Source organism: Entelurus aequoreus, linkage group LG01 (assembly GCF_033978785.1).
Source record: "Entelurus aequoreus isolate RoL-2023_Sb linkage group LG01, RoL_Eaeq_v1.1, whole genome shotgun sequence".
In the NCBI taxonomy this organism is placed as follows: domain Eukaryota; kingdom Metazoa; phylum Chordata; class Actinopteri; order Syngnathiformes; family Syngnathidae; genus Entelurus; species Entelurus aequoreus.
Genome location: NC_084731.1, coordinates 37,832,734 through 37,854,594, shown reverse-complemented (window position 1 = coordinate 37,854,594; position 21,861 = coordinate 37,832,734). Strand labels below are relative to the sequence as shown.

At 38.7% G+C, this 21,861-nt stretch overlaps 1 protein-coding gene across 3 annotated transcripts in view; it reads left to right on the top strand.

Moving 5' to 3' along the window:
* cacna2d2a (calcium channel, voltage-dependent, alpha 2/delta subunit 2a) overlaps positions 1–21,861 on the top strand; it is a 567,930-nt gene that overhangs the window by 379,086 nt on the left and 166,983 nt on the right. The window lies entirely within an intron of this gene.

The window sequence follows — 21,861 nt, the reverse complement described above, 5'->3', positions numbered from 1 at the left end:
GGCTATAGTCATCATTGAGTCCATTTGGTGTCATAGTATTGAGTGTGTAGATCCAGAACATTTCTCTCTGTGATAGTTTTTTCAAAATATCTCCTCCTCTTTTGGGCATCATGATTTGTTCAATCCCATAGAATCTTAATGAAGAGGGTGAACCGTGGTTTGCTTCAGAGTAATGTCTTGCAATGGCATAGTCCATATTGCCTGTACGAATTGCTGTTTTGTGCTCAGATATTCTTTGTTTTAGCGGCCTTTTGGTTTTTCCAATGTAGGCTAAGCTACAGGGACATAATAGCATGTAGACCACATGAGTTGACTTACAGTTGATGAATTCCCTTATTGGAATTTTCTTCCCAGTGTGAGGATGGTTAAATGATTTAGTTTTTGTTGTATTGTTACAGCAGGCACAGTTACCACATCTATACATGCCTGTTGTTGTTGTTGTTGTCAACCATGTGGTGGTCTTTTTGGGAATCATATTCTTATACATGACCATGTTTTTAATTGTAGGCGCTCTCCTGAAAGCAAAAAGAGGTGGGGATTTGCAGAGGTCCTTTAGTGTTTCTTCTGCTTGGAGCACATGCCAGTGTTTCTTGAGTGTACATTGGAAAAACCAAAAGGCCGCTAAAACAAAGAATATCTGAGCACAAAACAGCAATTCGTACAGGCAATATGGACTATGCCATTGCAAGACATTACTCTGAAGCAAACCACGGTTCACCCTCTTCATTAAGATTCTATGGGATTGAACAAATCATGATGCCCAAAAGAGGAGGAGATATTTTGAAAAAACTATCACAGAGAGAAATGTTCTGGATCTACACACTCAATACTATGACACCAAATGGACTCAATGATGACTATAGCCTAAAATGTTTTTTAACATAATTGTTCCTTCTGTGTCATTGTAGTCATCCAGTATCCAGTCCAGTGCCATCTAGTGTATGCTAGTCCTAACAACAGTGTTTTGCAGAAGCTCCACCTGAAAATTGGTCCCAGCATCAGCAAGGAAGAAGACATGTGATTGGTTCCCCAGTAATTGGATCCAATTCCCAGTTGTGAACTCTGAGTGTGTGTGTATGTATAAATTGACACTGAAATTGTATGTACTCTTAAACGCTCTGACGAAGGCCACGTGCCGAAACGCGTAAGCGTTCCTCTTTTTGGATGTGAGCAATAAATCAAGTGAAATGTGAGTATTTTGTCCTACTAGTCTTAATTTTGGGATGTGCTACCTTTTCAAACATTTTTGAAACATTTACTGGATTACTTTTTTTTTGGGTTTGGCACTCCATCTTGAATCACATTGAGAAGCGCAATCTCCTTTTTGAACCAGTTATCTTTTGAAATTGCTGCTCCAATCTAAAATCGGACAAATACAACCACAATGGCCACATCATTTGAGCTACTCAATCAGCAGACCGAAGCAAGGTCAGAGACATTTAACTATTCAGAGGAAGACATAGAGAGTATTCTGTTGCCCCACACTGAATTTGAAAACTGGGTCCAAACTGAAAATCAAAGCACAGATACTAAAGGCCTTTTTTCTGAACTTGAAGATTTAAAGAAACAGGAGACACGATTACTGTGGCATGCTGTTACACTGTCTGAGTACAGACGACAGCAACGTATCCCCAGAGGGCTTCGAATCAACAAAATTCCAGCCTTTGGCACAGATGACCCTGACTTTATGAAGAAGTGGGAACAAATCCTAAACAAATGTTCATTAGATCTAGAAGTATTGATCATTGAAAAGTCAAAAGCTGAGCAGTCAAAAAAACTTGAAACCATAAAAGCTCTTGAGACAAAAATTCACAACCTCCAGGGATTAGAGGAGGTCACCCAAATGGAAGAGAAAATGTTGAAGTCATTGGACTCATTCAAGATACAACTCAAACAATACAAAATGAAGAAATACCAACGTGATTTGAATGACTACAAAGAGGGAACAGTTTACCAATGGCAAAAACCAACCTACAGAGGAAGACAGAGAATCAGAGCCAAACCAGGTGTCTATCGTCAATCTGATGACTATCCCTCAGCTGTGAGTGACCAATCAAGTGAGAGTGAGGATCTGACAACCAACCGCAGAGCACCTTTTTTAGATCTACCCCACCCACACCAACGTGGAAGAGGAAGAGGAAGACGAGGCGGGGCAAACGAGGGAAGAGGTCCACCCAGGAGATCCCCAAGACAATTCAATCACCCATAGTGAATCTGTCTAAAGTTCCACTCACCCCAGCCCAAACCTCAGTTCTAAATAAAGGTCTTTCATTTGCAGTAACCAACAAAGTCAATGCTTTCAACCTAAAAGTTGACACCTATAAGTTCATGAGACAACTTCATTTGAAACACTTTTTCTCTCCTCTCCATAAAAATGCAGCATATTCAACTGAACAGTCATCACAAAGTGAAGAGAGTAAAACTGGAACACAAAAACCTTCTCCCTTTGCTCCAAAGTCATCATTTTGCCCTTTCACCAACCTAAGCCCTGCGATTTTGACATTTAACAAATTAGTTGAGAATGATCTTGAAAAAATGTTAAAAAAAGATAAAGGCCCAAAATACTCAAACTTGAGTTCTGAAGAGCGCAATGCATTAGAAGAGTTGGAGAACAATCCAGAAATCACTATCCGCTCAGCAGACAAAGCAGGAGCTGTGTGTATCCTTGACACTGAATACTACCATCAGAAAATGCTTGAACTTTTGAACAGCCCCACCTACAGGAAGCTAGAGAAAAATCCTATGGATGAATTTAAATCTGAAATTGACAGTCTGCTGAAAGTTGCATTCGAATCAAACTGGATCACAAAAAATGAGCATGCCTATCTGACTAACCAGCACCCAGTCACCCCCATCATATATTGTCTTCCCAAAATCCATAAACATCCTACAGAACCCCCATTGAGGCCAATAGTCTCAGGAAGAGGCTCAGTGACTGAACCATTGTCAAAATATGTTGACTTCTTCTTGAAAGATTTTGTGAAAGACCTACCCGCCTACCTTGGAGACACAAAAGATGTACTTAACTGTCTGACTGAATATACTGCAAATCAGAATACAATATTGGTGTCTCTTGATGTTGAAAACCTATATGGTTGCATTCCCCATGAAGATGCTTTGAACTCTGTGGCCTATTACCTATCCAAGAGAGAAGCAACACACAATCCCCCTAATGAATTTCTATTAGAATTGTTACACTATGTACTGAGTCACAACTACATGCTGTATGACTCCAAATGGTATCTCCAACAAGCAGGGACTGCGATGGGGACCGCAACAGCGCCCTCTGTAGCTGGATTAGTGGTAGGGAAATGGGAAGAAGAAGTCATACATGACCCAAATAGTAACCCTTACCATTCAAATATAAAACTGTACAAACGATACATTGATGACATCCTGATATTTTGGGAGGGGACGCAAGAAGAATTGATGGACTTTGTGAAATATCTCAACAATAGTTCAGCGTTCCTTAAATTCACCTGTGAACATAGCACTGAAAAGATTAATTATTTGGATTTGAGCATACATAAAGATGAAACAGGAGCTATTCACACTTCTATTTATAGAAAAGATATGGAACGAAATTCAATATTACATGCCACAAGCAATCATCCCAAACCCCTAAAGGACAATATCCCAGTGGGTCAGTTTTTGAGGCTCAAACGCAACTGTTCAGACCTTGAGGACTTTCACTCCAAAGAAATAATCATGGCTGCTCGGTTCAAAGAAAGAGGTTATGCCTCTAACTCTATTCAGAAAGCCATACAGCGAGCTAATACTACTGCTCGTACTGATCTCCTGTCCAACATTCAGAAAACTAAGAATCCAAGCCGGGCCTGTTTCTCCACTGAATTCAACCATTGTGCTTCACAAATAAAGGAGACACTCAAGAAACACTGGCATGTGCTCCAAGCAGAAGAAACACTAAAGGACCTCTGCAAATCCCCACCTCTTTTTGCTTTCAGGAGAGCGCCTACAATTAAAAACATGGTCATGTATAAGAATATGATTCCCAAAAAGACCACCACATGGTTGACAACAACAACAACAACAGGCATGTATAGATGTGGTAACTGTGCCTGCTGTAACAATACAACAAAAACTAAATCATTTAACCATCCTCACACTGGGAAGAAAATTCCAATAAGGGAATTCATCAACTGTAAGTCAACTCATGTGGTCTACATGCTATTATGTCCCTGTAGCTTAGCCTACATTGGAAAAACCAAAAGGCCGCTAAAACAAAGAATATCTGAGCACAAAACAGCAATTCGTACAGGCAATATGGACTATGCCATTGCAAGACATTACTCTGAAGCAAACCACGGTTCACCCTCTTCATTAAGATTCTATGGGATTGAACAAATCATGATGCCCAAAAGAGGAGGAGATATTTTGAAAAAACTATCACAGAGAGAAATGTTCTGGATCTACACACTCAATACTATGACACCAAATGGACTCAATGATGACTATAGCCTAAAATGTTTTTTAACATAATTGTTCCTTCTGTGTCATTGTAGTCATCCAGTATCCAGTCCAGTGCCATCTAGTGTATGCTAGTCCTAACAACAGTGTTTTGCAGAAGCTCCACCTGAAAATTGGTCCCAGCATCAGCAAGGAAGAAGACATGTGATTGGTTCCCCAGTAATTGGATCCAATTCCCAGTTGTGAACTCTGAGTGTGTGTGTATGTATAAATTGACACTGAAATTGTATGTACTCTTAAACGCTCTGACGAAGGCCACGTGCCGAAACGCGTAAGCGTTCCTCTTTTTGGATGTGAGCAATAAATCAAGTGAAATGTGAGTATTTTGTCCTACTAGTCTTAATTTTGGGATGTGCTACCTTTTCAAACATTTTTGAAACATTTACTGGATTACTTTTTTTTGGGTTTGGCACTCCATCTTGAATCACATTGAGAAGCGCAATCTCCTTTTTGAACCAGTTATCTTTTGAAATTGCTGCTCCAATCTAAAATCGGACAAATACAACCACAATGGCCACATCATTTGAGCTACTCAATCAGCAGACCGAAGCAAGGTCAGAGACATTTAACTATTCAGAGGAAGACATAGAGAGTATTCTGTTGCCCCACACTGAATTTGAAAACTGGGTCCAAACTGAAAATCAAAGCACAGATACTAAAGGCCTTTTTTCTGAACTTGAAGATTTAAAGAAACAGGAGACACGATTACTGTGGCATGCTGTTACACTGTCTGAGTACAGACGACAGCAACGTATCCCCAGAGGGCTTCGAATCAACAAAATTCCAGCCTTTGGCACAGATGACCCTGACTTTATGAAGAAGTGGGAACAAATCCTAAACAAATGTTCATTAGATCTAGAAGTATTGATCATTGAAAAGTCAAAAGCTGAGCAGTCAAAAAAACTTGAAACCATAAAAGCTCTTGAGACAAAAATTCACAACCTCCAGGGATTAGAGGAGGTCACCCAAATGGAAGAGAAAATGTTGAAGTCATTGGACTCATTCAAGATACAACTCAAACAATACAAAATGAAGAAATACCAACGTGATTTGAATGACTACAAAGAGGGAACAGTTTACCAATGGCAAAAACCAACCTACAGAGGAAGACAGAGAATCAGAGCCAAACCAGGTGTCTATCGTCAATCTGATGACTATCCCTCAGCTGTGAGTGACCAATCAAGTGAGAGTGAGGATCTGACAACCAACCGCAGAGCACCTTTTTTAGATCTACCCCACCCACACCAACGTGGAAGAGGAAGAGGAAGACGAGGCGGGGCAAACGAGGGAAGAGGTCCACCCAGGAGATCCCCAAGACAATTCAATCACCCATAGTGAATCTGTCTAAAGTTCCACTCACCCCAGCCCAAACCTCAGTTCTAAATAAAGGTCTTTCATTTGCAGTAACCAACAAAGTCAATGCTTTCAACCTAAAAGTTGACACCTATAAGTTCATGAGACAACTTCATTTGAAACACTTTTTCTCTCCTCTCCATAAAAATGCAGCATATTCAACTGAACAGTCATCACAAAGTGAAGAGAGTAAAACTGGAACACAAAAACCTTCTCCCTTTGCTCCAAAGTCATCATTTTGCCCTTTCACCAACCTAAGCCCTGCGATTTTGACATTTAACAAATTAGTTGAGAATGATCTTGAAAAAATGTTAAAAAAAGATAAAGGCCCAAAATACTCAAACTTGAGTTCTGAAGAGCGCAATGCATTAGAAGAGTTGGAGAACAATCCAGAAATCACTATCCGCTCAGCAGACAAAGCAGGAGCTGTGTGTATCCTTGACACTGAATACTACCATCAGAAAATGCTTGAACTTTTGAACAGCCCCACCTACAGGAAGCTAGAGAAAAATCCTATGGATGAATTTAAATCTGAAATTGACAGTCTGCTGAAAGTTGCATTCGAATCAAACTGGATCACAAAAAATGAGCATGCCTATCTGACTAACCAGCACCCAGTCACCCCCATCATATATTGTCTTCCCAAAATCCATAAACATCCTACAGAACCCCCATTGAGGCCAATAGTCTCAGGAAGAGGCTCAGTGACTGAACCATTGTCAAAATATGTTGACTTCTTCTTGAAAGATTTTGTGAAAGACCTACCCGCCTACCTTGGAGACACAAAAGATGTACTTAACTGTCTGACTGAATATACTGCAAATCAGAATACAATATTGGTGTCTCTTGATGTTGAAAACCTATATGGTTGCATTCCCCATGAAGATGCTTTGAACTCTGTGGCCTATTACCTATCCAAGAGAGAAGCAACACACAATCCCCCTAATGAATTTCTATTAGAATTGTTACACTATGTACTGAGTCACAACTACATGCTGTATGACTCCAAATGGTATCTCCAACAAGCAGGGACTGCGATGGGGACCGCAACAGCGCCCTCTGTAGCTGGATTAGTGGTAGGGAAATGGGAAGAAGAAGTCATACATGACCCAAATAGTAACCCTTACCATTCAAATATAAAACTGTACAAACGATACATTGATGACATCCTGATATTTTGGGAGGGGACGCAAGAAGAATTGATGGACTTTGTGAAATATCTCAACAATAGTTCAGCGTTCCTTAAATTCACCTGTGAACATAGCACTGAAAAGATTAATTATTTGGATTTGAGCATACATAAAGATGAAACAGGAGCTATTCACACTTCTATTTATAGAAAAGATATGGAACGAAATTCAATATTACATGCCACAAGCAATCATCCCAAACCCCTAAAGGACAATATCCCAGTGGGTCAGTTTTTGAGGCTCAAACGCAACTGTTCAGACCTTGAGGACTTTCACTCCAAAGAAATAATCATGGCTGCTCGGTTCAAAGAAAGAGGTTATGCCTCTAACTCTATTCAGAAAGCCATACAGCGAGCTAATACTACTGCTCGTACTGATCTCCTGTCCAACATTCAGAAAACTAAGAATCCAAGCCGGGCCTGTTTCTCCACTGAATTCAACCATTGTGCTTCACAAATAAAGGAGACACTCAAGAAACACTGGCATGTGCTCCAAGCAGAAGAAACACTAAAGGACCTCTGCAAATCCCCACCTCTTTTTGCTTTCAGGAGAGCGCCTACAATTAAAAACATGGTCATGTATAAGAATATGATTCCCAAAAAGACCACCACATGGTTGACAACAACAACAACAACAGGCATGTATAGATGTGGTAACTGTGCCTGCTGTAACAATACAACAAAAACTAAATCATTTAACCATCCTCACACTGGGAAGAAAATTCCAATAAGGGAATTCATCAACTGTAAGTCAACTCATGTGGTCTACATGCTATTATGTCCCTGTAGCTTAGCCTACATTGGAAAAACCAAAAGGCCGCTAAAACAAAGAATATCTGAGCACAAAACAGCAATTCGTACAGGCAATATGGACTATGCCATTGCAAGACATTACTCTGAAGCAAACCACGGTTCACCCTCTTCATTAAGATTCTATGGGATTGAACAAATCATGATGCCCAAAAGAGGAGGAGATATTTTGAAAAAACTATCACAGAGAGAAATGTTCTGGATCTACACACTCAATACTATGACACCAAATGGACTCAATGATGACTATAGCCTAAAATGTTTTTTAACATAATTGTTCCTTCTGTGTCATTGTAGTCATCCAGTATCCAGTCCAGTGCCATCTAGTGTATGCTAGTCCTAACAACAGTGTTTTGCAGAAGCTCCACCTGAAAATTGGTCCCAGCATCAGCAAGGAAGAAGACATGTGATTGGTTCCCCAGTAATTGGATCCAATTCCCAGTTGTGAACTCTGAGTGTGTGTGTATGTATAAATTGACACTGAAATTGTATGTACTCTTAAACGCTCTGACGAAGGCCACGTGCCGAAACGCGTAAGCGTTCCTCTTTTTGGATGTGAGCAATAAATCAAGTGAAATGTGAGTATTTTGTCCTACTAGTCTTAATTTTGGGATGTGCTACCTTTTCAAACATTTTTGAAACATTTATTGAGATATGATGGCTTTGTTAAGACATTTAAGAGAATTAATCAAGACATGAAAGAGACATACATAAGATCTCTTTTATTGCTCATACATCTCATTTATTTCTCTTTAATCCTCCTTCAAAATAAATGAGACATAATTGAGATCAGTGTCATACATATATGAGCTCTCCTCAGTGTATCCCACTTCTCAAATATTGCTCAAATGGTTGTCTCAACTCAACCTCCTTTGTCTCAGTGATGTCTTGTCTCTTTTTAGCTTATTTATTGCTCCTAAGGGTCCCTTAGGAGCAATAAAAGAGAAACAATTGATCACAGAATTAGACAGATATGAGAAGCTCAAAATGTTCTCAAGATACGAGATCAAGCAACAGATGAGCAAGCACATTTTTGCTATGGGAGGCTACTATTTCCATGCTACTTACTGTATTTCCAGATACTAGTAACAAAATACTTTGTAATGCTACTAGTTACATGCTACTTACTGTATTTCTGGATACTAGTAACATAATACTACCTATATTCGACTAGTTATATGCTATTATTTACACGGTACTTATTTCCACATACTTGTAATACAATGCTAACTACCTGTTACTATACACATGCTACTAGCTACATGCTATTATTTTCATGTTACTTTCGGTGTTTCCAGATACTAGTAACACAATACGGTTTAATGCTACTAGTTACATGCTACTTACTGTATTTCCAGATAGTAGTAACAAAATACTACATATATTTCACTAGTTGTAAGCTATTATTTACATGGTAGTTATTTCCAGATACTTGTAATACAATACTAACTACATGTTACTATACACATGCTACTAGGTACATGCAATTATTTCCAGATACTCATAACAAAATAGTACTTACATTAGTTACTACTAGTTATAATCTACTAGTCACTTATTTCTAGATACTTGTAAAAAAAACAAAAAACTGCATAAGCTTTTTACATGGTACTCATTCCCAGATTTTAGCAACAAAATACTAACTATGTGTTACTAGTTACATTGCATAATTTACATGGTACCTATTTACAGATACTTGTAATACAATACTAACTACATGTTACTATACACATGCTACTAGGTACATGCAATTATTTCCAGATACTCGTAACACAATAGTGCATACATTAGTTACTACTAGTTTTAATCTACTAGTCACTTATTTCTAGATACTTGTAACACAATATTACATAAGCTCTTTACATGTTATTAATTCCAGACACTAACAACAAAATACTAACTATATGTTACTAGTTACATTGAATAATTTACATGTTACTTATTTCCAGATACTAGTAACTAAATGTTAACTACATGTCACTAGTTACATGCTACTGGTTTGCATGCAATTATTTCCAGATACTAGTAACAAAGTACTACCTACTTTTTAATCGTTACATGCTACTTATTTCAATATACTAGTTGCATCATGTTACTAGTTACATACAACCTGTTTTATATACTAGTTGCATGTTACTTGTTAAATGCTCCTTATTTCCATATACTAGTTGCATCATGTTACTAGTTACATCCAACCTGTTTTCATATACTAGTTGCATGCTACTTATTTCCAAATACTAGTAACAAAATACTAACGACATGTTACTATAGCTCCATATTAGTAATACAATACTACCTACATGCTACTAGATACATGCTACAAAGTTCCAGATAGTAACACAATAATACCTACATGCTACTAGTTACATGCAACAAACTTCCATATATTAGTAATAAAATATACTTCCTACATACTACTTGTTACATGCTACTTATTTCCAGATACTAGTAACAAAATATTAAGTGCATGTCACTAGTTACATGCTACTAGTTTGCATGCAATTCTTTCCAGATACTTGTAACAAAGTACTACCTACATGTTATTACTTACAATACTAGATGCATCATGTTACTTGTTACATCCAACCTGTTTGCATGTACTAGTTGCATGTTACCAGTTACATCCTACTTATTTCCATATACTAGTTGCATCATGTTACTAGTTACATCCAACCTGTTTCCATATACTAGTTGCATGTTGCTAGTTACATGCTACATATTTCCAAATACTAGTAACAACATACTATTGACATGTTACTAGCTCCATGTTAGTAATACAATACTAGATACATGCTACAAAGTTCCAGAGAGTAACAAAATAATACCTACATGCTACTACTTACATGCAAGAAACTTCCATTTATTAGTAAGAAAATATACTACCTACATACTACTATTTACATGCTACAAAGTTCCAGATATTAGTAATAAAATACTACCTACAAGCTACTAAGTTACATGCTACAAACTTACAAATATTAATAATTCATTACTACCTACAAGCTACTAAGTTACATGCTACAAAGTTACAAATAGTATAGTAAAGAAACATTTCTGACATGCTATTAGTTAAATGCTACAAGGTTCTAGTTATTAGTAAAAAAAATAATACTACCTACAGGTTACCAAGTATTGTTTACTAGCTAATGTTGTATATTTGATGGTCGTGTGATGGATGATGAGCCAAGGAGACGCCAACGAGGAATCGTCGAACAAAAAGCTTTATTTGTTTCAGCGAACCTCCGACTGGAGCTGCAGTTTCCAGGAGAAAGAGGGGGCCTGATTACTCTCTTCAGATGTCCTCTCGGACAACTGTCCTTTAAATACCTTTTTACATAAAGACCCTTACTCTTTGTGGTTCTAGCCTTGGTGCCGGTCAGTCTGGCCAGTCAATCTTGTGTGTTTGTAGAGTATGTACTGCACATAAGTATGCACTGTAGCATACTAGCATGATGCTAAGTGACATTTGTACCATCCATCCATCCATTTTCTACCGCTTGTCCCTTTTGGGGTCGCGGGGGGTGTGCTGGAGCCTATCTCAGCTGCATTCGGGCGGAAGGCGGGGTACACCCTAAGTTAAAGTACCACTGATAGTCACACACACACTAGGTGGGGCGAATTTATTCTCTGCATTTGACCCATCACCCTTGATCACCCCCTGGGAGGTGAGGGGAGCAGTGAGCAGCAGCGGTTGCTGCGCCCGGGAATAATTTTTGGTGATTCAACCCCCAATTCCAACCCTTGATGCTGAGTGTAAAGTAGGGAGGTAATGGGTCCCATATTTATAGTCTTTGGTATGACTAGCCCGGGGTTTGAACTTGTGTGCATAGACTGAACATGTCGCCCCTTCCCCTTAACTGTAACTGTGCAGCTGCAAAGCCACAAAAGACAACATGTTTAGCGTGTGAGACTCTGCTTCCACACGCCTCTTATCAACTTCTGTGCTTTGTGTCAAAAGACGACGCAGAAGCAGACTGACAGCCATTCTCTGCTCTAGCGGTGCTCTTTGCCGTCTTTGTGCAGCGGGAACCTGCAGTACACACATCTCTGGAACAAAGCCCCCCCAGCTGTGTCTCCAGACAAATCTTGTCAGAATAAGACGGTCGGCGTGCAGGCAGACGTGTCAAAGGCCGCGGCTCACTGACAATAAAGCAATCAGACCTGCACATTGTTCCCGCAGCCATTTTGTGGCAGCTCGGCCTCAGCCCGCTGAAGATATGAGTCAGAGGAGAAACCACTTTTGATTGAAGGTGCTGTCGTCAACACACGGCAAGTACGCCGCACAGCAGCACTCTTTAGCAGGAAATGTTGAACCAGCTTTGCTCCCTTCAGGCCTTCTGCTCATTTAGTGCCAACTCTATTATGGCGCCGTGCAAAATACTCCTGTGCTTTTACAAAATGTTCTGCAAGGTAATGTAAAAACAACAACAAAAGGAACACAGGTGCTTATCTCCCAGGCAGGTGGAATTTAAAAGTCACGTTGTTGCCAAATCTGCTAATTATTTTTCTATAAGGAGTACTGGAGACGCAAGGAAAAGTTAAATAACACTATAAGTATAGATAATTAAGTCATGAACTTACAGGAATAAACTGAATTATATTCGCAATAATATTAAGATGAACACAAATTGTATTTTCCATTGTAATTTTTTTAATCTGTTTTCAACAGAACTATTTTTAATAGAAAAAAAGTCATATTGTCAAAAATAAAGTTATTATACTTTTAGGAGACTTTTTGAAGGGAAAACTAATCATCCTGTTCAAAGTTGAATTTTACTCACTTTATTGTAATTTATACATTAATAAAAACATATATATGCAACCAAAAAGTTGTATATTTCTTTAAATAATCTCATAGAAAAAATGTATATTTTCCAAAATAAAGTTATATTACAGTTATAAGAACAAGACTTTGAAAGAAAATAAATATTACTCTTAAAATAATAAAATCAAATGTATGTAACTTTATCTTATGCATTTTAGAAACTATTTTCAACAAAAAAAGAAGTTTATATTTAACTCGGACAAGCGGTAGAAAAAGGATGGATTGATAATAAACCTATTTATATGTATATGTAACTAACCGTAATTGTCAAAAATGCATGTACATTTTTTCAAGGGAAAACATGTTACTCTTATATGAACAAAGTCAAATTTGACTTATTTTTGTTTGAATTTATATATAAATTTAATATTTTCAACAAACAAGTGAGTAAAATGTGTCGTAGAAAAATAAAATTGCATTATATTTTTAAAAAGAAGACATGTTTTACTTTTATAATAATTAAGTCAAATTGTACTTATTTTATCATAACTAACATGAATTTTAAGACATATTTTCAACAAGAAAGTAATTAATTTTTTAAATGATCTCGTAGAAGAAAAAAAGTACATTTTGTTAGAAAAAAGGTACTTAAACAATGAAGCCGATTTTCCTTTATTGAAGCACAAACTGACTCGCCTCTCAAGTAATCTTAATCAAAGTACCGTATTTTTCGGAGTATAAGTCGCACCGGAGTATAAACCGCACCTGCCGAAAATGCATAATAAAGAAGGGAAATAACATATATAAGTCGCATTTTTTGGGGAAATGTATTTGATAAAACCCAACACCAAGAATAGACATTTGAAATAGATAAATAATAGTGAACAAAAGGCTTAAGTGTACGTTATATGACGCATAAATAACCAACTGAGAACATGCCTGGTATGTTAACGTAACATATTATGGTAAGAGTTATTCAAATAACTATAACATATAGAACATGCTATTCGTTTACCAAACAATCTGTCACTCCTAATCGCTAAATCCGATGAAATCTTATACGTCTAGTCTCTTACGTGAATGAGCTAAATAATATCATTTGATATTTTACGGTAATGTGTTAATCATTTCACACATAAGTCGCTCCTGAGTATAAGTCGCACCCCTGGCCAAACTATGAAAAAAACTGCAACTTATAGTCCGAAAAATACGGTAATCAGTGGTGTTGTTACATTATATAATAATGAATCAAATCCTTTGTATTATATTTAGAGAAAAAGTTCTACTTAATCATTTGAATATTTTCAACAAAAATGCGTATAAAGTATGTGTTGCGTTTGGGTGAGGTTCGAGTTCCCCAAGGAAAGGCAGGAAGCAGCAGAAGTCTTTAATTAACAATATACGGGAAAATACAAGCACCAAATCGCTGCGAAGCTGACAAAAAAGCTAACTGAGTAAGGAATGCAAACAAAGGGAGTAACGAGGAGCTAGCTTAATAAACTTACTGTCGTCGAGAGAGGCTGAACCAAACATAACTTGCCGCAATAACGAACAATGAACTTGCTAAGGCAAGCAGGGTGACACAGGAATATAAAGCTCTCTGATTAGCAACCAGCGGCAGCTGAGTGTCCTGATCACTAATCAGAGACAGGAGTGCATCAATTAGTGCTCTTATAGCAACCAAATACAGGAGCGCCGAAAACGGAAATAGAAAATAAACATACTTTAAGAATAATATAAAACTCAAAACCAAAGACATGACCTGTACAACAGGTCATGACAGTATATTTTGTAGTAAAAGTTTTACTCTTAACAGGTTATATTAAACAAGTATGTTTTTGCTCTCAAAAGTGTCACTCTTACAAGAATAGTCTTATTTTTCCAAGAAAAAAAGTTACACTCTTCCAACAGTAAAGATGTTGTTATCATTATTTGAGAATACTCTAGGTCAGGAATGGGCAAACATCCGGCCGGTTGTTCTTTTTAATCCTTTTTTGAGAACTGCCACAACAAAACTGATACTAGGTTTCGACACTGGCAAAAAAAGGGTGATCAACAACACTGCTACCACTGAAAGAGAATGTAAATGTTAACCCTGTAATGCCATCTGTATGTTTCTTTGATGTTCTAATATGATATTGTATATATGATATGCTTTGAAAATCAGATATGATATGCTTTGAAATGCATCATCTATCAAATTTCAAAAGTCAATGTGGCCCTTGAGCCAAAAAGTTTGCCCACTCCTGCTCTAGGGGGTGTATTTTTACAGACCTCCCATATTATTTCACTTTTTTTAGGGACACCAGTGATTACGACGACAGCCATAGAACCCTAAACTAGCATGTTGCAAGTCTGTCCTGGCTGCTCAGTACAAAAATGTGACATTATAATTTTTTTGTTGTTGTTGTTGCAGTTACATATACTGTAATATTGTACATGGCAATTGGGATTTTTTATATATTGTATATATTATGAGGTGGCGACTTATCCAGAGTGTACCCCGCCTTCCGCCCGAATGCAGCTGAGATAGGCTCCAGCACCCGCCGCGACCCCAAAAAAGGGACAAGCGGTAGAAAATGGATGGATGTATACAAATATAATATAATATAATAATATATCAGCATATAATATATACTGTATATCCATCCATCCATCCATTTTCTACCGCTTGTCCCTTTTTGGGTCGCGGGGGTCGCTGGAGCCAATCTCAGCTGAATTCGGGCGGAAGGCGGGGTACACCCTGGACAAGTCGCCACCTCATCACAGGGCCAACCAGGGGCGTCACTAGCTCTTAAGGACAGGGGGGGCTTAGCCCCCAGAGATGCAGGATGCGAGCAAACGTAGCGCACGAGCACAAAACTTCACAAACGGCTAACAAAGACTTAGAAATTATTCATTGTTATTATTATTATTTCAGTCGGTTTAGTTTCAATCTGTATTCAGTACAACAGCAAACATGAGTTTGCACAGTGACATTTTGTTTACAGCATCAACAAGAAACAATTACTTGCATGATCCTTGAAGATACACTGAAACACAATGAAAGTCGTGGCATTAGCCTCTATGTTATTAAAGGCCTACTGAAATGAAATTTTCTTATTTAAACGGGGATAGCAGATCCATTCTATGTGTCATACTTGATCATTTCGCGATATTGCCATATTTTTGCTGAAAGGATTTAGTAGAGAACATCGACGATAAAGTTCGCAACTTTTGGTCGCTGATAAAAAAAAAGCCTTGCCTGTACCGGAAGTAGCGTGACGTCACAGGTTGAAGGGCTCCTCACATTTGCACATTGTTTACACCAGCAGCGAGAGCGATTCGGACGGAGAAAGCAATGATTACCCCATTAATTTGAGCGAGGATGAAAGATTTGTGGATGAGGAAAGTGAGAGTAAAGGATTAGAGTGCAGTGCAGGACGTATCTTTTTTAGCTCTGACCGTAACTTAGGTACAAGGGCTCATGGGATTCCACACTCTCTCCTTTTTCTATTGTGGATCACGGATTTGTATTTTAAACCACCTCGGATACTATATCCTCTTGAAAATGAGAGTCGAGAACGCGAAATGGACATTCACAGTGACTTTTATCTCCACGACAATACATCGGCGAAGCACTTTAGCTACGGAGCTAATATGATAGCATCGTGCTTAACTGCATATAGAAACAGAAGAAAAAAGCCCCTGACTGGAAGGATAGACAGAAGATCAACAATACTACCAAACACTGGACCTGTAACCACACGGTCAATGCTGTGCCGCCTGGCGAAGCCTAGCAATGTTGTTGCTAACGACGCCATTGAAGCTAACTTAGCTACGGGACCTCGACAGAGCTATGCTAAAAACATTAGCTCTCCACCTACGCCAACCCTCATCTGCTCATCAACACCCGTGCTCACCTGCGTTCCAGCGATCAACGGCGCGACGAAGGACTTCACCACGATGACCGGTGCTGTCGGCGGCCCGGAGACGGAGGAAGTCAACCCAGACAGGTGAGGACAGTGGCGCGGCGGCGGACGGCGTTGTAGCTTTCGACGACACCCCGGCCGCCATCAGAGTCGGCAAGAAACATATATTTCCCCAAAGTTGCGTACGTGACATGCACATAGTGACACGCACGTACGGGCAAGCGATCAAATGTTTGGAAGCCAAAGCTGTACTCACGGTTGCGCGTCTGCTATCCAACTCAAAGTCCTCCTGGTTGTGTTGCTGTAGCCAGCCGCTAATACACCGATCCCACCTACAGCTTTCTTCTTTGCAGTCTCCATTGTTAATTGAACAAATTGCAAAAGATTCACAAACACAGATGTCCAGAATACTGTGGAATTATGTGGTGAAAACAGACGACTTAAGCTGGCCACCGTGCTATTCCAAAATGTCTGCTTCAACCCGTGACGTCACGCGCAAACGTCATCATACCGAAACATTTTCAGCCGGAAGTTTCCCGGGAAATTTAAAATTGCACTTTATAAGTTAACCCGGCCGTATTGGCAAGTGTTGCAATGTTAAGATTTCATCATTGATATATAAACTATCAGACTGCGTGGTCGGTAGTAGTGGGTTTCAGTAGGCCTTTAATTCACAACATAGAGGCTAATGCCACAACTTTCGTTCACAATACAATAATTGTTTGTTCCCAAATATTTTGAAGTTGCACATATTACATTTTGGGCACATATGTGACTAAAATGGTTGTAAATTCAAGCCCTGGAAATATTACTTAATTACTTGAATTAAAGTAATATCTGGATCGGGATAATTTGGCTTGTATATAATATATTTATATATATATATATATTATGGCAAGCCGTTTAGGAAATTAAATATATATGGAAGTCTGAATAGCAATGAGAAACATTTATATATACTGTAAATAAGAAAGACTTAGTCTGCTGATCTGAAAAAGAGCCAAAGCTGTCAAAGAGCTGAGGGACCATCTTCAAAGTGCAATGCTGAAACAAATAATGCAAACAATAAAATGTAACTTCCAGGGCTTGAGATTAATGTAGTCCCGTCGTCCTGGGGACGGTAAAAAAAAATGCACGGGACGAAATTAAATGCTCCCCGGGACGATGGCTTTTAACCATTTTTTTTCTTTTTCTTTTCATGTATTTATTCATTTTACATTTTATATTAAATGTCTTGGTTTTTGCACCCTCTGAAAATCCTATGAAATGTTTAACAAGCCATCCTATAATAATACAACAGCTATTAATGTAACAATACAATAAAACAAATGTATTTAATGATGTTGTTTTCATTATTTTAACAATAGGCTAATGTATATTACTTTATATAGATTGTACAAGAAACACAAAACTTAAAAACTAAATTATTTACAATTGCAGACACAAGGTTCTTGTTCTGCAGTGCTGTGTGCTAATGTGCTTCATACACCTGCCAGACCGCAAGCAAGGTCACAGAGAGTGATGCGGGCATTTTCTATATGAACAAGTGGAATGGATTGGATACCGACGCACTAAAGGGGCTCTCTACCTTACACTATGAAGTGAGGTGAAACTGAGGGAATAATGACAGGTTATATGATTATTTATTTAAACTCATATTCGGGCCATTTTATAATGAATATGTCGGCATGTATTTGTAAAAAAAAAAATATATATATATATACAGGTATATATATATATTTTTTTAACACCAAATTATTTAGGGGGGCTTAAGAACATTTTAGGGGGGCTTGAGCCCCCCTAAAATAGGCCTAACAACGCCAATGGGGCCAACACAGATAGACAGACAACATTCACACTCACATTCACACACTAGGGCCAATTTAGTGTTGCCAATCAACCTATCCCCAGGTGCATGTCTTTGGAGGTGGGAGGAAGCCGGATATAATGTAAATATTACACAAATTGTACATTTTATATCGCTACTGTGGTACATTTTTAGTCTACTTTATACCTGCATTATCCTTTCCATCCTTACCCTTTTCAGCCTTTGTAACTGAGCTACTGTGTGGAACAATTTCCCTTGTGGATCAATAAAGTGTGTCTTAGTCTAAGTCTAAGTCAATTTCAAGAATGATATAGTTTTTAATCTCAGCGGGAAATATTGACCCTCTCACAGATTATTTCTATTGTGACGTTTTGGTAGGGAAGGTAAACTGTAAAAACATGACTTAGCACTTAGTTAGCAGGTGCTTTGAATTAGCCACAGTGCTAACGTAAAGCGTTTAAATTGACTGCATGCTTTCCGTAATAATATGAATTACTGTGACAAAGGGCTGAGAGCCAGGCAGTGATTGAGCCAAAGATAGCAGGAATTGAAGTGAGGGCCGAGTGAAACAGATGAGACACTTTAATAATAGAAACCATTTAGAGCGAGGAATTTTGTTTCTTCCATTGTGATCCTTCCAGAAGCTAAATGAGGCGGCGGACGCGTCGTCCTGCCTTGATTTGTCTGCGAGGCCCCGTGTCCATTTATTGAGACGGAGAGTGTTCCCTGAGCGTCCTAATGAAGCGTTTTATGATTCATTATCTTGCCGCCAAGCCTGCAAACTTTCTAATTAGCTTAGGTCAGACGTTCATACTTTTGACGCTCGTTTTGCTTGCTTGTGACGGAATGGACGCGGCGAGCGCGGCCGCGTAGGAATAGCTTAGTGTTGTCATCAGTGCAGGAACGCCTGTGATTGTTTCACGAGTCGATCTCGTAATATCGACTTCAAAAATAATCATTGTCAACATAGCATTCTCGTTATTGCTAATGTGTCTTCCAAAAATGTTGTTTATTTCTGGAGGACAAACACATGTTGCTTACTTTGTCCTTTTTAAAAAGTATGATGTTATTGTATTTTTATTTTTTTAAGTCCAATAATATGTTACTAGAAGTGTACTGGAATGTACTGTTTAAAATAGGCTGACCATATTCTGAAATCCCAAAAAGAGGACACATATATGCGTGCCAAGGCGGACAGCACGCCAAGGCCGGGGCTAGGTGAAAATTTGCCAATGATACTTGAACTTGCTTTATAAATAATATATTTATTTAAATAAAGCCTTTTTTCTCCTCTGTTGACAATATAACAAAATAAGTCACACTTATATTCTGTAACATTCACAGTTTTAGAAAAAGTACAGAGGTAGCAATATTCAAAATAACCTCTTGTATATAATATAAACATAAATAATGCCTCAAAACAGGTTAATTATATTTAAACAAAAAACAGGTAACAGCCCATTCTTTAAAATGTCTCTTCTCAGTCTAGTGGACCATTCTAATGTAAAAAATATAAATAATGCCTCAAAACATTTGAAACAAAAACAGATGTTTTCAGAGAATACACCACAGGTGAAGAGTATTTCACAAATCAGTTAAAACAACAAAAACAGAGGTAGCATTTCTGAGCCAATTATTTTAGGCTTCTGTGAAAAAAATAATGCAGAGTCAACATTTAAAACAAAAAAAAGGAGAAGTAGTGTATTGCGTTTCTTCTTATTTAGTCGTCTTGGCCTTATCTCCTTGGTTTTCCTCCTCATCTCCCGGGTCTTCATCCTCGTCTCCCCGGCCTTCCTTGTTTGCCCATGCATATTTAGCTGAAGAGCTTATTTTCCCCAGCAGTTTCCGGTTGCTCATCAAATAAGCATGGAAGTCCGTGCAGGGTGTTTCTTTGAAGTTGTATTGTACAAATAGAAGCCCTTTCAATGACTCAACAGACAACCTGCTCTTTTCCTTGGTCCACTGGCTCTGCATCAGTGAGAAAACCTTCTCAACATTTGCATTGTGAGAAGGAAGGGCAAAGACAAACTGTGCAATCTTCAGCAGCTCTGAGTAACATGCAATGCTTTTGGCCTTCTCAACATATTTGCACCACTTCTGGTGCACTTGCAGGCCATTGAACTCTCCATCAATGTTGCTACTCTCAGTGAATTTCTTGAGATTGGTGACCTGATCAAAACACTTGGCATCATCAATTGGCACCCCCTTTTCTCCAAGGTACTTGATGCAGGCTTCCACATCATTCCAACTAGGTGTCTGACTCAGATCCATCCACATGAATGGGGTGAATTCTTCCATGGGTGTCATCCACTTCTGGAGATACTGCAGGCATGCACTGTAGAGACCCTGCACATCAGCATAGAACTGTTCACATTCTTTTCCATGCCCATCTGTGCGCTTCTGTGCCAGGAGTCCCTTAACTTTCAGGGACATGAAGTTGTTTCTCTGCCGTTCCTCAAGTGTTGTGTGGACTCTCTGCAAGATGTTACGCACTTCAACAATGGAATTATTTTCCTTTTCCATTTCTTTAATGGGTGAGTGGAACACACACAAGAGTGAATGCATGTGCCAGAGGTAAATTTCACTGAATTCATTTTCAAAAAACCTCTTGATCATTACAGGTGTTTTTTCCTGTGACATAAAATATCCCTTTAATGCTGGAAACATCTGCAGCAGCCTCTCGATTCCAGGGAATAATGACAGCCATCGTGTCTTGTTGTGGGAAAGTCACAGTACTCCTTCAAACTCTCAGTGCGCACAGTGTAAATGTGGAAGTACTGGTAGATTTTGAACATGATATTCTCAATTTCAATATCAAGTGTGTCTGCACCATGATGGACACAATTGTTCATTATGTGTGCTGGGCAACCCACACCGATCAGCGTCTTATTCTGGAGCAGCTTCTTCAAATTTGCATACACATTCTTCCCCCCTTCATCACGTCTGATTCCTCCGAAGTTTGTGTTGCAGTTGTCACCAGTAAATGCTACACATTTTTCTGACAAATTATTTTTTCTCAGTGTTTCAATCAAGAAGTTTGCAATGGTGTCCGCTGTCTCATTAGGTGTGTCTTTGACCTCAAGCAATGTTGATTGTACACCACCTTTCTTCCAGTCAAAATACTGGATTATGATTGGGAATATTTTCACTGCACCATGGTTACTCCCATCTGTAGCGATGCCACAGTACTTTATTTCTTTGAGCGCCTCTTGCGCAATGTCGATGCTGTGGGGCGCTATAACACTGTTGACAATCGCCTCTGTTTTGGTGCGTGCACTTGAAAACTTTTTTGCCGTGTCTGAGTCTGGGAAAGCTTTTTTCAGCAAAGCACTGGTGCAATCCATCGACCTGTAACTGTTATGGTGTTTGACTGTGTGGAATGCTAAAACACCCTCTGCTGCGTTTATAACGTCTTCTCCTTTTCCAGGTCGCACAAAGTACTCTGTCAATTTAGTAGACGAGCTCTCGCCCTGCACAGCTGTTTTGTGCTTTTTAGTGTCAATATGGGCTTGTAGAT